Below are 15,515 nucleotides of genomic sequence, written 5' to 3'. Positions count from 1 at the left end.
AGATGGCGGAAAAGGAGGCTCACCAGTTGAGTTCAACAGGGAGAGTTCACAAGGTGTCGTCTGAGCCTAAAGGTGCGCGGAACGGCACATGTTACCATTGTGGGAAAACGGGCCATCACGCTAATGACTGCTGGTGTACGGAGCTGGAATGCCGAAATTGTGGCAAAAAAGGTCACATTGAACACGCCTGTAGAGGTAAAAAAAGAACAGAGCTGGCAAGCATGAAAGCAAAATGTCTGTATTTGGACAAGAGAGGAAAAAGAGTGTTCATTCAGTGCAGTATGATGGAACAAGCAAAACAGAGGGGAGCGACACCTCTGAGGAGGAAGAGGTGCACATACTGATGGTTGCAGGTGGTTCAAATGGCTACTGGGTGTCACCACTGGTGGAGGGACAATCAGTGCAGATGGAGGTGGACACAGGCGCGGCTGTGTCCCTTGTTTCAGACACTGTCTACAACAAAATGCTAAAGCATCTTACCCTTCAGCCAACAAACATTGTGCTAAAGACGTATACCGGCGAACCTGTGGCCATGAGAGGCGCCATTGAGGTGACAGTTAAATTAAACGGACAGACTGCGAAACTGCCACTATATGTGGTAAAGGGAAATTACCCATCACTACTGGGACGTGCGTGGCTAGAGAAAATCACGCTGGACTGGCCTACAGTCTGCATGATGTCAAAAGGGGAGTCAGGTCTGATTGCAGTGTTAAACAAACATGCAGAACTCTTCAATGGGGAACTTGGGAGCATGAAAAAGATCAGCGCGAGACTGGACATTAAACCTGACAGCAAGCCGAAGTTTCACAAAGCCCGACCTGTACCCTATGCAATTAGGCCAAAAGTTGAGGCTAACTTGGAGGCCTTAGTCGAGAATGGAGTCCTGGAGCCTGTGAGCGTGAGCAAATGGGCCACACCCATTGTTCCTGTCCTGAAAAAGGATGGATCTGTTCGAATCTGTGGGGATTTTAAAGTGACTATTAACCCGGTGCTGTCTGCGGAACAGTACCCTCTTCCCCTCATTGATGATCTTTTTATGGGCCTGGCCGGAGGGCAAAAGTTCAGCAAAATAGACTTATGCCAGGCTTATCTACAAATGCATGTCGATGACAAATCAAAGGAGCTGCTGACAATTGTGACACACAAGGGGCTAAACAGGTACTGCCGCCTTCCGTTTGGAATTACGTCGGCCCCTGCTCTATTCCAAAGGGCAATGGATCAGATTTTGAGTGGACTGCCAGGAGTCCAGTACTACCTGGATGACATCCTTGTCACTGGGACAAATGAGGAGGATCATCTTCTGAACTTGGATGCGACACTACAACGACTGAAAGAGTACGGACTCAGAGTTCGTAAAGACAAATGTGAATTCTTTCAGTCTTCAGTTGAGTACCTGGGGCATGTGATTGACGCTACTGGCCTGCATAAGGCGCCGTCAAAGGTCAAGGCGATCGTGGAGGCCCCAGCACCCCAGAATGTGAGCCAGTTACGTTCATTTTTGGGGCTACTTAACTACTTTGGGAAGTTTATTCCAGACTTAGCAACATTGCTGAAGCTGTTACATCAGTTGCTATGTCAAGGCAAAACATGGAAATGGACTGAACTGTGCAACGAAGCTTTCGCCCAAGCAAAGAAAGCATTGCTGAAGTCGGAGGTCCTGACACACTTCGACCCAAAGCTACCCGTGCAGCTAGCATGTGATGCATCACCATATGGTGTGGGAGCAGTCATATCCCACATCATGCCTTCTGGTGAAGAGAAACCTATCGCCTTCGCATCACGCACCTTGAACAAGGCTGAGAGTAACTATGCACAGATTGAGCGCGAGGCCTTGGGAATCATTTTTGGAATTCGAAAATTTCATCAGTACCTGTTTAGGAGAAGGTTCACACTCCTGACGGACCACCGTCCATTGACTTCAATCTTCGGGCCCCACACAGGAATTCTGTCTCTTGCTGCAAGCAGGATGCAAAGGTGGGCTTTACTGTTGTCAGGACACACATACGACATCAAATATCGCAAATCAGACTTGCACGGCAACGCAGACGGTCTCCCGAGGCTGCCCTTGCCTGTTACTCCCCAAGAGCCTCGTCAGATAGACATCTTCTACTTTAGACAAGTGGAGGGAGCACCTGTCACGGCAGTTCAGGTGCGAAGGCACACCCGCAACGATCCAGTCCTGTCTGAGCTAATGGGCGATGTCATTCGAGGGAGAGCTATAGGAGATTCTCCTAGTTTGAAACCTTACGTTTCAAAAAGAAATGAGCTCTCTGTCCAGGCAGGTTGTCTTCTTTGGGGACACCGTGTCATCATTCTGCCACCTCTGAGGGAACCTATACTGCAACAACTTCATACAGGCCACAGTGGGATGGTTCGGATGAAGGAAATGGCAAGAAGCTACTTCTGGTGGCCAGGTCTCGATGGAAATATTGAGGAGAAAGCCAAAACATGTGCCCCATGTCAAAGGGTCCAGAATGTTCCACAGCTGGCAACCCTACACCCCTGGGATTGGCCTGCAGAAGTGTGGCAGCGAGTACATGTGGACTTCGCCGGTCCTTTCCAAGAGAAGATGTTTATGGTGGTTGTGGACGCTCGTAGCAAGTGGCCGGAGGTCACTGTGATGAGGTCTACCACGGCAGAGAAAACAATTGAGAAACTTGGTGAGATGTTCAGCCGTTATGGCTCACCGGAACAACTCGTAAGTGACAATGGTCCACAATTTGTATCACAGGAGTTTGCAACCTTCCTGCATGTGAATGGTGTCCAACACATCAGGTCTGCGCCCTATCATCCCTCTACTAACGGCCAGGCGTGCTACAAAGTTTTCATGAACCTTTAAGGCATTGCAAGGTCAGGGCTCAATCCACCAACGTCTGAACAGCTTCCTATTGTCCTATAGGAACGAGCCGCATCCCACAACCGAAACTTCCCCCGCTTCGCTCATGATGAAGAGGCAGTTGCGGACAAATTTTGACTTACTCAAACCTCCAAGGGCAGAACAGGTTGTCCATTGTCAACAACAAGCTCAAGTTGAAAAGAGAGAGAAAAGAGCCAAGGAGAGACAGTTTCACCCTGGCGAGCACGTCCTAGCTCGAAACTACAACACTGGACCGAAATGGGTTCCTGCTACAGTGATCGTGCAGACGGTTGAGACTGCTGAGGACGTGGTCTGGAGAAGACACACAGATCAACTGTTGCTAGGAGCAGAGACAGCCACAGAGGCTCCAATGGCTGGTTGGCCTGAACTGTTTAAAGAAAAATACCGCAAACCAACATCCTTTGCCACAGTGCTCTTCTCCAACACAGGAAGTCATAGAGACTGTTCCACCTGTGCAAACTCCTGACTTTCGACTGACACAGGCACCTTCTCTATCTAGGCCTGTGTCAATGCCTACTGCTGTGGAAGCCAGCAATGACCGCCGGTATCCTGTCAGAGAGCGGTGGCCTCCAAGACGCTTGGATCTGTAGTCTTAGTGACATACCCACAAGACTGGGGCAGAATAAACCCCAGGGTAAAGTCAGGGTTTGAGGCAGTCTACCTCTACCCTTGGTTAGTTGAGTGCATTGAAAGTAACTTACCTGTTGAGGGATAATGTGGACCTTTCATTTAAGAGGGGAGGAATATGTTATGTATTGTGTGTTCTCCTCCCACCTGTGGTGGCGCTGTCACAGCAGATAAATGGTTGGGTGTTCTCTTGGTTAAGTTTAGCTCTCTTTGTTCGGAACTCACCAGAACTTTCCTTTCCTTTCGAATAAAGCACTTCATGTTTGAATCTCTGGGTTTTGAGTTCTAATTGTGTCTAGGTAGAAAGGTACCGACACAACACCAGGGACACAAATGTTCATTGCAGACACACTATCCAGGGCTGCGCCTTACGCCACACAAAACAGTGAATCAGAAGAGGATGTGGCTCTTCTTGTGGATATGGTCTACACAGCATTGCCCGCCACACAGGAACAACTATCAGTGATAGTCACAGAGACATCAAAAGACCCAGTCCTGAGTAAAGTAATGAGAAATCTTCAAGAGGGCTGGAAGAAAGGGTCATGTAAACAATATTATCACATTCAGTCTGAGCTCTCTGTGGTCAATGGACTACTGCTTAAGTGTGACAGGATAGTAGTGCCCACCTCTATGCGATGAGAAATGCTCAACAGGATACATGAAGGGCACCTGGGTACAGAAAAGTCAAAAAGGAGAGCACATGAGGCACTCTACTGGCCAAACATGAACTCTGATATTGACCAGTTGATCAGCGAGTGTGCTACATGTCAGGAGTATCACTACAAGCAAACAAAAGAGCCCCTCATTACCACAGAGCTCCCATCACAACCTTGGGAAAAGGTTGGAACTGATATATTTCACTATGAAGGAAAAGACTATTTGTTAGTTATTGATTATTATTCCAATTATCCGGAGATGCCTCTCTTGTCCAGTACCACATCAAGAGCTGTGATAACTCACCTGAAGTCAATCTTTGCCAGGCAGGGCATCCCTCTAACCCTGGTCTCTGATAATGGCCCTCCCTATGCCAGTCATGAGTTTCAGTCATTTGCTTCAGAGTATGAGTTTAATCATGTAACCTCCAGTCCGCTCTATCCTCAGGCTAATGGAAAAGCGGAGAAGGGGGTACAGATTGTGAAAAGACTATTAAAGAAAGCAGCACACAGCAACACTGACCCATATCTGGCCCTGATGTCGTACAGGGTGGGCCTGCTAGCAAGTGGCAAGTCTCCAGCTGAGCTCTTACTGGGTCGGAAAATCCATACACGACTTCCCAGTTATGTCACACCTGACCACAGAGATGAGGTGTGGGCAGACAAGGCTCGGAAACTACAACAGAAACAAAAAACACATGACCGCACAGCCACTACACTGGTGCCTCTACAGGAGAAGGATATAGTTCACATTGAAGGGCCTGAGTCATGGCTTAAAAGAGCCACCGTTCTACAACAGGTCGCCCCCAGGTTATACAGTGTCATGACAGAGAATGGCAATGTGTTTCGCAGAAACAGGAGGCACCTACTGAAAACCACAGAGACCTTTCAGCCTCAGGAGGACAGAGAGGATGACGAGATGAGGGAAATGCCACAAAGAGATGAGATGAGGGAAATGCCACAAAGTGACGAAAGACACAGTAGTGATAATGTGACAAGGGACCTGTGTGGTACAGACATGAACTTAAGGGATACAACTGGGGTGGTTCAGCAAACACCCGTTCAGTCACGCAGGTCACAGCGCACCAGAAAGCCTGTAGTTAAACTTGACCTGTAGACAGGGATTGATAAGACTGTAAACAGTTAATGGACTCCTGGGTGTGGGTAAGGTTTATACCTACCTGCAATTAGTTCAACGGTGTAGTTACACTGACTGTTTCTATATGATGTTAACAAGTGTTCTATGTGTTATGTTATGTTATGTTGTTACTGTGTTATGTCTTCATTGAAGGGGGAAGATGTACGGATAACCGTAGCTGTCGTAAAGACAGCGGGGTTTGATTGACAGCTGGTTGACGACTGACGTCATATCCGGGGGCGGGATCCGACGCCATCTTGGCCATGCTTGAGGTACTGGACTAGGAGACACAGAGTCAGGACTGAATAACTGGCACTCCACTACAACTGCTTGGGAGACTCATAATTATGTTATTAAGATAACATTACAATTAACAACCTCAAATCCCTGTTAAAAAAAGTTGCCTTTTATTCATATATGAAACGCTGATAAGCCAACGCACGGGTGAAAAGTTGACTGTCAGTTTAAATAGCTGACATTGACAATGTATACTCTCTGTAGAGAACCATTTGCACCTCATCACAATGGCAACCTTAAGACTGTAAAACTCGGCATATGAGGGATCGAGGGCGTGAAAGTCACAGAACACTGGCTATTCTCAGTCATAAAATGCTAGCATTGTTCTACAACACATCCACAGAATGTAGCTAAATACCAAACAATAAAAGCACTTAAAACTTCAGATCAGAGAATAAGCCTGTTCTTTGTCAACCCATAATAGAAGAACTGACAATGCATTCTGTGAATTAACCATGCGAGATGTCAGGAATCAGGTGATCTTAGCCAAGCATTCGACAAGCCATTAGATATGTACCACTAGCACACAGCTATGATCAGTGTAGCAGCAGATTAATATTACACAGCTCTTAGCAACAACCTTCTTTGACACTGGGCATAGTAACATGGAAGTCAGAACATAGCTAAAATTAACTCAGTAAACAAAACATGTCTTGTATTTTATTTTACAACTTTTCTACTGCTTTAGGCAGAACCATGATTTTTGGACGAATTTCTTTTAGATCATCTATCCACAGTAGTATTTTCATTAAAAGAAACAGAATATTCCTTAACTCATGCTTTTATTAAAATTTACAAGAATGAATAATGGATAACCATACATTTCTGGTCATGTCTTGAGTTATTGAATAGCCTGACAGAAGACAAGAAATAAAAAATTAATTCTGCAGGATTTTAGAGAATAGACTGACAGATGTGGATGTATCAAACTAGCTCTCACTCAAACTATAGTGAAAAGCAGCAATTAAAAATTAATTCAGCTAGCAACATACAATGGGCCAGAAATTCGGGTCCCCACGGATGAGTACGCGCTAGGTACTCACGCGTAGGCCCAACGAAAGTGCCGGTTTCGTGCATGCACTGCGCATGCGCGGGAAACCGGAACTTCCATTCCCTTAAAGGAAGGGGTTCACAGGTCGAACGCGTGCGCCGGAGAGGCAGCGCGTACGCCTGGAACTTCCGTTTTTTTTACAGGTTTCTCCGGGAGGGTAAGTCTCCAGCAGTTACGCTTTTAAAAAGCAGTCGCAAGGCCTGCTTTTAACAAGGTAAGCGGTGAATTAAGTAAAATTAAAACATTTTTTCCACAGGTTTATTATTTTTAAATACTTTAAAGAAAGGTAAGTTTATTTTTAGCCCCGTTAAAAACTGTAATTAATTTTTTCAAAAATTTAAATTATTGTTTAAAATAGTTATTTTATGTAATTTATAGTTATTTTAAAAATGTGATTTAAAAAAAAAATTATTTGAAGTTTTGGTTATGTTTTGGAGCCGAACTGTATTCCTAGATTTGACGGATCTTCCTATCAAATCTATGAATAGAGATTCCCTGCTACGATTGGCTCTCCATGGACCACGTGATCCCAGAGGACGCTTCGAACTAACTGCGCCCCTGGGATATGCAAGCACTGCGCACCGGCAGTTGGAGCAGGCCCAGGATCGGAATCCCACGCGGGTCCACAGCACAACGGCCGGCGCGCTAGGTAAGAGCAGGTCGGGGGCTTGCACCCACGGGAAGCCTCCGACCCAAATTTCTGGCCCAATGTATCATAGGAGCTTGTTAGAATATATTCATTCCATATGTATACTTTCCTATTTAAGATCTTCACTGTTAATTTACTGCTGTGTTTAAAAGGTTTCTGAAGTTAGTCAACATAGGCAGCACGGTGGCATAGTGGTTAGCACTGTTGCCTCACAGCGCCAGGGACCCGGGTTCGAATCCAGCCTCGGGTGACTGTCTGTGTGGAGTTTGCACATTCTCCCCGTGTTTGCGTGGGTTTCCTCCGGGTGCTCCGGTTTCCTCCCACAGTCCAAAGATGTGCGGGTTAGGTTGATTGGCTATGATAAATTGACCCTTAGTGTTAAGGGGATTAAATACGTGGGGTTACGGAGATAGGGTGGGATATGTGTTGGTGCAGGGGTTACGGGGATCGGGTGGGATATGTGTCGGTGCAGGCTCGATGGGCCGAAATGGCCTCTATCTGCACTGTGGCGTTTCTGTGATTCTGTGATAGCATCAAATACTTCTGATGCAATTTTAATGAACCAAACTACAGTACTACTAAAATTCTAACCTCTAGGCTTACTCAATAAATTTGTACTTGAGTCCTTTAGCTTATTTTCATCAGTTTAAGTATAAGCAGGAAGAAACAATCCATTATGCTTTATTAATTATTTAAAACAATGCTCTTTATAACCAGGTAATGCCATGAAGTAATGAAAAAAAACAAATGATAACAATACTGAGGAACACACACTGAAGTTTAATTAGCCTGAACACTGAAAAAACCCACAGAGGTTGGATTTCTTCAGCGTATAACCTGCTCCACCATCGTAACTTCAGCGGAAATTCTGTTTACGTTTCCACCTAAGTTACAAAGGCAGAACAGGAGAAGCCCTGTGGAAATTCACCCCCATGTGTTTTAAACAGCTTTAATAATGACACCATTAAGCACTCTGACTGTAAAATAAAAATAGCAATGAATGTGAGGAAACCCAGAAAATGAAATATCGCTCTTAGTATCCTTTACTAGAAGTTTGTTACTAAGAATTATCACCATTGGTAATCTTTGGTCTACTTTCTTATTTTTTGAAATAATATTTTTGTTACAAGGATGAGTTGTTGATTTACAGTACTTGGGGAGGGTTCTATCTTGCTTACCTCTTACATAGAAACATAGAAGATAGGAGCAGGAGTAGGCCATTCGGCCCCTCGAGCCGGCTCCGCCAATCAATGCGATCATGGCTGATCATTCAAGTTCAGTACCCGGTCCCTGCTTTCTCCCCATACCCCTTGATCCCTTTAGCCTTAAGAAATATATCCAACTCCTTCTTGAATATATTTAATTAATTGGCCTCTACTGCCTTCTGTGGTTGAGAATTCCACAGGTTCACCACTCTCTGGGTGAAGAAATTCCTCCTCATTTCTGTCCTAAAAGGCCTACCCCTTATCCTTAGACTGTGACCCCTGGTTCTGGATTCCCCGACCATCGGGAACATCCTCCTTGCATCTAGTCTGTCCAGTCCTGCCAGAATTTTATAAGTTTCAATGAGATCCCCTCTCATTCTTCTAAATTCCAGCGAGTACAAGCCCAATCGTCCCAATCTCTCCTCATACGTCATTCCTGCCATCCCAGGTAGCAGCCTGGTGAATCATCGCTGAACTCTTTCCATGGCAAGAATATCCTTTCTCAGATAAGGCGACCAAAACTGCACACAATACTCAAGATGTGGCCTCACCAAGGTCCTGTACAACTGCAGCAAGACATCCTTGTTCCTGTACTCAAACCCTCTCGCTATGAAGGCCAACATACCATTTGCCTTCTTAAACCACCTGCTGCACCTGCATGCTTACCTTCAGCGACTGGTGCACAAGGACACCCAGGTCTCATTGCACTTCCCCTTCTCCCAATCTACTGCCATTCAGATAATAATCTGCCTTCCTGTTTTTGCCACCAAAGTGGATAACCTCACATTTATCCACATTATATTGCATCTGCCATGCTTCTGCCCAATCACCCAACCTGTCCAAATCATCCTGTAGTTTCTTGGCATCCTCCTCACAGCACATTGTAGTTTAAGGCACGAATTGGGTGGTAAAGGAACTCCTACAGTGCTGTTAGGTAGAGTGTTCCAGGATTTTGATCCACCGACGATGAAGGAACAGCGATATACTTCCAAGTCAGGATAGTGTTGAGCTGAATGGTAAAGAAAAAATTCCAATTCATAGCGCTCACCGCGAGGTGCCCTGTTCCAGCAAATTCTGGGCCATTGGAACTATCCTGTCTATGGAACATTTCAACATTTATCACAGATTGCTTATTTTGACATTAAACGTACTTTTGCCATTGTTAACACTAAATTGTGCATGAACTAATCAATGGCAGTAAAGATTCTCGCCCAAGTAGTAAATCTTTGGGGCAGATTTTACAGTGGGTATGATGGCGTGCTCTGAGAGTGCGGCATCATACTGCCTTTGAAATATACTGCAAGTTCGGGATTTCCACGTGCGCTAAATCATGAACTTGCGATCTGCCAAGGTATGCCTTGACAGATGATCCGCACCGATGGGGAAATACTAATTGCTGGCGCAGAACTGCCCAGCAAATACGTCGGAAAATGTTACGGTTAGTTAAAGCAGGCGCAGGAGCCTGTTTTACATCTTAAAAGATCGATATGTATATTTTGTACGTTTTGGTGGAGGAAACTTTTTTTGTCGGTCGAGTTTCATTTCAATTACTTGAGAAGTTGAATAAGAAAAGTTAAATAAAGTGAACATCTCTCAGATTTCCACGTGCATTATTCTGTCCTTTCAACTAAAAAATGAGCAACATAACAAACATATAATGCATCTACAACAAGGAAAGTTAATTTTATCTATTACCAGTCTAAATGCGGTCTGAATATATTTTAATCCTAAAAATTAACATTGAATATACGGCTGGGAAACTCTTTCTGAAGTTCAACTACATTACTTGTAGGAGATATAAAACATTGTTAGACCTTTACTGAGTGTCAAAACAGGAGATTGTATACATAGGGACTAATAAATTGTGATTTTGGATGAAAAAAAAACAAAATGCTGATATATGAAATAAAACCAAGAAGTTTTGAGCAGTTTTTAAAATGTAACTTCAATGGAAGAGACTGAAAGAAGTTTTTGTGGGCGTGGCTTAGTTTTGACATCTTTTGTGGGCGTGTCTTCACTTACGCTGTGCTCCTGGCCTTCGTGATGTAATACACTGCGCACAACTCTACAGCACCGAAGAGCAAGGCCGGAAATTTCTGGGGTCTGTGTGGGCGTGATCGGAGGCAGGTCGGGTTGAAAAATTTAAATAAGTTGGAGCGTGTTGTGTCCGTGTGTTGATAGAGACACTGAAGGCAGGAGTTGGTTTCACAGGTGTTTACTGAACAAAGTCTGGAGGTGAACTAACTGATACAACACAATATACAGGCTTATATAGCCCGAGTGGCCATTACCGGCATTACAGTACACAGGGGGCTCTTAAAGGCACATACACTACAGAGCGGGTCAGGAACCCGCCGTCATCCCGCCCCCACGAGCCTTTCCCTCGGGCGCATTTGCTGGTGCAGCAGCGACCCGATGGGCAGAGGCAGGTGGCCTAATTCAAATCATTATCACCTTGTTGTCAGACCCGTAAGTGCCTTTTTTAGCCTACCTTTCAAATTTCCCTGGCTACCCACGGGATTCACGCAGCTTGGGAACCATGTCTGTCAGCCTGAGGCGGAAGTTGAATGGCCATTGGTCCAGCTGATTAGTTGACAGCATGAAATGTACTATAAAACCTCCCACATCACAGTTGATCACTTTCCCCAGGCAAAAGCTGTTGCTGACTGCATTCCCAGCACAGATTTAGCTTTCAACAGGCTGCAAGTGTTTGCAGCAAAGTCGCCATCCAGTCTCACCTCATTGGTACAACCTATCGCTCCACTGACAGATTGCTTCTCTCATCTCTACTTGATCTGCCATGTATTCCATCAGCATGGGTGTAGTTTATACTGTCTCACCTTGGTCCTCAGATGAGCCTCAACACCAGCAGCAGCAGGCACACCAGCAGCACCAACAACAACACCATCAACCTTCTCCTCAACCACCTGATGCTGCACAGGACAGAGGGCATCAGTGCAGGGCTGCATCGCGTCGGATTCGATACCCTCATCAGGGTATACAGGCAGGGGATGAGCTTCCTCAACATGGCTGAGCAGTAACGCCAAATGAGGCTCAGGCTATTGTGCCAGGTCATCGCAGAGGTTTGCACATTGCTGGAGCAAGACCTGCAGCCCACAGGAGCGGGTGGAACCAGCACCCTCAACTTCTTTGCCTCAGGCTCCTTCCAGGGATCTGCAGCAGACATTTGCAGCATCACGCAGTCAGCCGCCCACAGATGCATCACACAGGTCACTGATGCCCTCTTTGACAAGTCAGCCAATTATAGCAACTTTGCCACTGATGAAGCCAGTGTTACTGAGCGGGCGCTCGGCTTTGCCACTCTGGCTGGTTTCCCACAGGTGCAGGGCGTCATCGACTGTACACATGTGGCTATCAGGGCAACCCATCATAATCCAGGAGTCTTAATCAACCGCAAGGGCTTCTACTCCCTCAATGTGCAGCACGTCTGCAACCATAGGAAGATCATCATGCATGTGTGTGCCAAATTCGCTGGCAGCTGCCATGACTCTTTCGTCCTTCGCCAGTCCACCCTCCCTCAGCTAATCACTCCTCCAAACAGACTCTCTGGCTGGCTGCTTAGAGACAAGGGCTATCCACTGAAGACATGGCCTCCCTTGAGGAGGCCAAGTACTGAGGCCCACGAGAGATATAATGAAAGCCATATTTCCACTAAATGTGTCATAGAGCAAACAATAGGCATGCTGAAAATTCGCTTCAGATGTCTTGACAGATCTGGAGGAGCCCTTCAGTACGCATCAGCCAGGGTCTCCAGAATCATTGTGGTCTGCTGTGCCCTGCACAACATAGCGCAGCAGCACGGATTAGTCGGGAGCAAGGCACTGAGCGCACAGCCTCTTCAGAGGGGGAGGAGGAGCATCAGCTGGAAGACAAGGAGGAGCAGGAGCTGGAGGAACCTACTGTCCAGATTCCACCAGCACCCGAGCACATTGTTGCCTGGGAGGCCAGGGATGGCCTCATCATGGCCAGATTTACTTCACTTTACGCAGTACACCTATACGGCTGCCACATGCTGCGCCAAGTTGGCACCACCCCACAGCAGCACCATAAAGCATCCCTAAAATGACCAAGCCATTCCTTTCACACTGACCACCATTGCTGGAGGTAACGTTATGTGTCACCATTCACTCCAACTCACCAAGCCACTTCCAAAGGTGCACACAAATTTGTCCAAGACGGGAAAGTGGTTAAAATAAAGATTTTTATTGTTGACATCACATTAACGGAAACTTCACATTAACATTGAACAAAACAACCAAGTGGCTACCCTTGTGAATCTACTTGTGTGTCATCTTTCTCTTATGGGTGCTTCTACAAGGTGCTACCCCTGTGGCTTCAGCAGATGTAGAGGCAGCCTGCTCACTTCCCTGCTGCGGCTACTTAGACACTCTTGGCGGACGTCCTCTGGGTTTTGGTGCCTGTGATGGCCCCGCCAAAGTCTACTCCCCCTGCGACTGTGAAGGGGCAGACTCAGCCATCGTTTTCCAAGGAGGCATCTGGGGCTCTGAATGAGTGGGTGGCAATGGGGGAGAAGTGTAAGCGCTTTGAGAGGAGCCCATACTTCCATGTCCCCTCTCACCATCATGGGCCACCCGCACTTCCCAGCTAGCAAGGAGCTGGAGAGCACCTTGCTGCACATCAGTGGGGCCATTAGGACCCACGTCTACGCTGACATCCCTCTTAGACAGTAGGTCTATGAGCCTCTGCCATCTATTCTCCAAAGATAGCCATCTATTCTCTATAGAGACCATGTGCTCCTGTGAGTGGTGCATTAGCTGCTCAATACAGGGCCATCCTACCCATGGAAGAGCCTACTAGTTGTCAGCTGTGGCTCAGTGGGTAGTACACTTGCCTTTGAGTCAAGAAGGATTGTGGGTTCAAGTCCCACTCCAGGGACTTGAACACATAAAGCTAGGCTGGCACTCCAGTGTAGTGCTGAGGGAGTACTGCACTGTCGGAGGTGCTGTCTTTCGGATGAGACATTAAACCAAGGCCCTGTATGCTCTCTCAGGTAGACGTAAAAGATCCCATGGCACTATTTCGAAGAAGAGCAGGGGAGTTATCCCCGGTGTCCTGGCTAATATTTATCCCTCAATCAACATAACAAAAACAGATTATCTGGTCATTATCACATTGCTGTTTGTGGGAGCTTGCTGTGTACAAATTGGCTGCTGCGTTTCCCACATTACAACAGTGACTACACTCCAAAAAGTACTTAATTGGCTATAAAGCGCTTTGAGACATCCGGTGGTCGTGCAAAGCGCTATATAAATGCAAGTTTTTCTTTTCTTTTTCTTTTACAGTCGCCATCGCCTGAAACACGGTGGTGCTCATGTTGGAGATGGACTCCTCCATCCCTGCTGTTCACCTCCTCTGCTATTTGGAGCCAGGCTCTTTTTGTCTCCTGGGGAGGTCTCTTCCGCCCATTTGAAGGGAAGAGGACCTCCCTGTGTGTTCTGACTCCCTCCACAAGCATATGGAGGGAGTCATCGAAGAACCTGGGTGCTGCCCTCTGCCTCTGTGCAGTCACGTCGCCAAGTGTTTAGAGCAATAAAAGCCTCCAGTGCAGTGACTACACACTCCTAGATGAACCTTCAAATGCAATGTGGCCATGGCTCTTTTAGATATCCCGGCTGAAAACGCGTCATGGATGACGTCATCAGACCTGCACCATTTATTAGGGCCGGTTAATGCGTAGGGCGGGCTTAATAGGCCCCATTAGCGCAAAGTTGATTTCTGCAGCGGGATGGAAGCAAGAACGGGGTCGCGACCTGCCACGCCGACCGCCCGCAAATTCTGGCCCAAGTCTCTGTTCTGGACCTCACACAAGGTAAGTTCGTATTCTTTTCGTAGGTCAGCGGCGTATTCCATAGCTACGCCGCCGACCGCAATTTTTGGGCTATTAAGTAATATATGTAATTAATTAAGATAACCTCTTCAATAACTTTGTCTCACCTTCAATGTGCGAACCGAGGGACATTTAAAATAGAGTTTATTACTTCACCTCTGAAAGAGACAGATACCGCCATGTATTCTGACAAATATGATAGTGTTGTCATTTATGCCACTGACAATGCAGCCAGAAAAACTTCAAGAATTTGTGGGCAATTTATCTTTAAAAAGTTACATGATATTATAAAGAGAGAATTCACTGCCTGAAAAGGTGGTGGAAGCAGTTTCAGCAGTAACTTTCAAAAAGGAATTGGATAAATTCTTGAAAAGGAAAAATTTGCAGGGCTATGGGAAAAGAGCACAGGATAGCTCTTTCAAAGAGTTGGCACAGGCACGATGGACCAAATGGCCTCCTTTTGTGTTGCACGATTCTATGAGAGTAACAAAACTACATAAATGGAATTACTTTACACATTATATTATGCTGTATATTATAAACATGGAGAGTAACAACAATACATAAATAGAATTAACTTACATCCAACTATTTTAATGAATTATCTGGTACAGTAATTTTTAAGCAATATTCTGTACAACCAGGCTGTGCCATGTAGCAGTGAAAATCAAAATAAATGATAGCAATGCAGAAGAGCACACATCAATATTTGATTTGCTTGAATGAGTGAAAAAATGTATGTGCTTTAAACAACTTTTAATATTAAAACACCATCAAGACAGGCCATCTTCCATATTCCACATGACAGAAATTTGGATGAAAAAAACACATAGGTGTGGCTGTTTGTCAGAACAATTCAGAAAGTTAAATTGCAGAACAAAGGGTCACCTGCAGCATTGCTTCCACAATTTGTTTCTACAGTACTATAATTTTCAAATTATAATCTGAGTACAAGGATCAAGAGAAAAGAGTCCAAGCATAGACGTGATGAAAAATTACTTAACATCTTGGAAAATAAAATTATATTTGTAGACTGTAGAAAGGTTTATAGTTAATTTCACTATTGAATATCTTTATAGAAAAAAATTAAACTAGGTGATGTTAAATTTTGCGAGAAGAGAGAACTGCAAGAATCCGCGAAAACATCA

At 45.5% G+C, this 15,515-nt stretch overlaps 1 protein-coding gene across 1 annotated transcript in view; it reads right to left on the bottom strand.

Annotated features, from left to right (window-relative positions):
• Positions 1 to 15,515, bottom strand: part of frmd3 (FERM domain containing 3) — a 457,194-nt gene that overhangs the window by 256,907 nt on the left and 184,772 nt on the right. The gene's annotated exons all lie outside the window — the stretch shown is intronic.

The sequence above is a fragment of the Somniosus microcephalus genome, chromosome 1 (genome assembly GCF_052327205.1).
Source record: "Somniosus microcephalus isolate GS21.2 chromosome 1, FLI_Smic_1.0, whole genome shotgun sequence".
Lineage (NCBI taxonomy): Eukaryota > Metazoa > Chordata > Chondrichthyes > Squaliformes > Somniosidae > Somniosus > Somniosus microcephalus.
The sequence above is the reverse complement of the archived record's forward strand: the minus strand, read 5'-3'. Positions and strand labels throughout refer to the sequence as shown.